Source organism: Chrysochloris asiatica, unplaced genomic scaffold (assembly GCF_000296735.1).
Source record: "Chrysochloris asiatica unplaced genomic scaffold, ChrAsi1.0 scaffold00009, whole genome shotgun sequence".
NCBI classification, from domain to species: domain Eukaryota; kingdom Metazoa; phylum Chordata; class Mammalia; order Afrosoricida; family Chrysochloridae; genus Chrysochloris; species Chrysochloris asiatica.
In genome coordinates this window covers 13,586,494-13,589,071 of record NW_006408527.1, presented here as the reverse complement: position 1 = coordinate 13,589,071, position 2,578 = coordinate 13,586,494, and the positions used below count along the sequence as shown (strand labels likewise).

The window sequence follows — 2,578 nt, the reverse complement described above, 5'->3', positions numbered from 1 at the left end:
GCACACATCCAAAAAGAAGAGAAAACCAACATCAACACACTAACACAACATCTCCAACAACAAGAAAAAGATCAGCAACGTAAACCTACAGTCAACAGGAGAAAGGAAATAATAAAGATTAGAGCAGAAATAAATGAGATAGAAAATGAAAAACTATAGGAAGAATCAATAGGACAAGAAGCTGGTTCTTTGAAAGAATTAATAAAATCCACAAACCATTGGCAAACTTAACAAAAGAACATAGGGAGAAGACACAAATAACATGCATAAGAAACCACATGGGTGATGTCACAACAGAACCAATAGAAATTAAAAGGATAATAACAGAATATTATGAAGAGTTGTACTCCAACAATTTGAAAATCTAGAGGAGATGGATACATTTTTAGAAAAGCACAACCTACCTAAGCTTACACAGAGTGAAGTAGAAAACTTGAACAGACCTATAATGAAGGAAGAAATTGACCATGTCATCAAAAAACTCCCAACCAAAAAGTCCAGATCCAGATGGCTTCACTGGAGAGTTTTACCAAACATTCAGGGAAGAGCTGTCACTAATTCTACTCAAATTATTCCAGAATATATGAGGATGAAAAGCTTCCTAATAAATTTTGTGAAGCAAGCATAACCCTTAAAACAAAACCAGGAAAGAACATCACTAAGAAAGAAAATTATAGACCAATATCCCTCATTAACATAGATGCAAAAATTCTCAACAAAATCCTAGCCAACAGAATTAAACAACACATCAAAAAATATATAAATGATACACCATGACTAAGTGGGATTCATACCAGGGATAAAAGGATGGTTCAACATTAGAAAAACAATTAATGTAATTCAACATATAAACAAGAAAAAGGAAAAGAATCTCATGATCATATTGATTTATGTAGAAAATGCATTTGACAAAATCCAGCATCCATTCCTGAGAAAAACACTCAATAAAGTATGAATTGAAGGGGAATTCCTCAACATAATTAAGAGTATATATATAAAACTAATAGCCAACATCACTCTCAATGGAGAGAAACTGAAAAAGCCTTCCCTTTGTAAACAGGATCTGAACAAGGATGCCCTTTATTACCATTCCTATTCAATATTGTTTTGGAAGTCTTAGCCAGAGCTATAAGGCAAGATAGGGAAATTAAAGGTATCCAAACTGGCAAAGAGGAAGTAAAACTCTCTCTATTTGCAGATGATATAATCCTATACATAGAAAACCCCCAAAACTAAGCAAAAAATACTACTGGAACTCACTGAAAGATTCAGCAAAGTGGCAGGGTATAAGATCAACATACAAAAATCAGTTGGATTCCTCTATACTAATAATGACAGCACTGAAAAGGAAATTAGGAAAGTAATACCATTTACAATAGCCACCCAAAGGATGAAATATTTAGGAATAAATGTAGCCAGAGAAATAAAGGACCTCTACAAAGAAAATTACAGAATATTACTACAAGACACCAAAAGAGACTTACAAAAATGGAAGAAGAGACAGCCATTACAGTACATTGAGCTCTACAGAGGCAGTGCCAGGCCAGGTAGAGCCAGACGACACTACATCTGTGCCTTGCAGATGGAAAAAAATAATAACTAAAACATGGCCAAAGGAGATCCTAAGAAGCCGAGAGGCAAAATGTCACCCTATGCATTTTTTGTGTGCAAACCTGCCAAGAGGAGCACAAGAAGAAGCACCCAGATGCTTCGGTCAACTTCTCAGAATTTTCCAAGTAGTGCTCAGAGTGGTGGAAGACCAAGTCTGCTAAGGAGAAAGGAAAATCTGAAGACATGGCAAAGGCGGACAAGGCCCGTTATGAAAGAGAAATGAAAACCCATAGCCTGCCTAAAGGGGAGAAAAAACGGAATTCAGGGATCCCAAATCACCCAAGAGGTCCCCTTCAGCCTTCTTTTGTTCAGAGTATCACTCCAAAATCAAAGGCAACCATTCCGGCCTATCCATTGGTGGTGTTGCAAAGAAACTGGGAGAAACGTGGACTACTGCTGCCTTATGAGAAGACGGCTGCTAAGCTGAAGGAGAAGTGCAAAAGGATATCGCTGCTTACTGGGCTAAAGGAAAGCCTGATGCAGCCAAAAAGGGGGTCTTCAAGGCTGAGATAAACAAGAAAAAGAAGGAAGGGGAGGAAGATGGAGAGGATGGAGATGAAGAAGATGATAATGAATAAGTTGGTTCTATTGCAATTTCCTTTTGTCTATAAAGCATTTAACCCCCTTGTATACAACTCACTCCTTTAAAAGAAAAAAAAAAAGCACCTGAAATGTAAGGCTGTGTAAGATTTGCTTTTAAACTGTACAGTGTCTTTTTTTGTATAGTTAACACACTACCAAATGTGCCTTTAGCTGGCCCTGTTCTGGTGGTATTTTCAGTAGCCACTAATTTTGCCTGGTACAGTATGGGGGTTGTAAATTGGCATGGAAATTTAAAGCAGGTTCTTGTTGGTGCACAGCACAAATTAGTTATATATGGGGATGGCAGTTTTTGTTTTTGTTCTTTTAATCTTCAGTTGTCTGATGTAGCTTATATGAAATAATTGTTCTGTTAATTGAATACCAC

At 36.9% G+C, this 2,578-nt stretch overlaps 1 pseudogene; it reads left to right on the top strand.

Moving 5' to 3' along the window:
• Positions 1-1,606: 1,606 nt before the first annotated feature.
• On the top strand, positions 1,607-2,189 carry LOC102828715 (annotated as a pseudogene).
• The last annotated feature ends 389 nt before the right edge of the window (positions 2,190-2,578 follow it).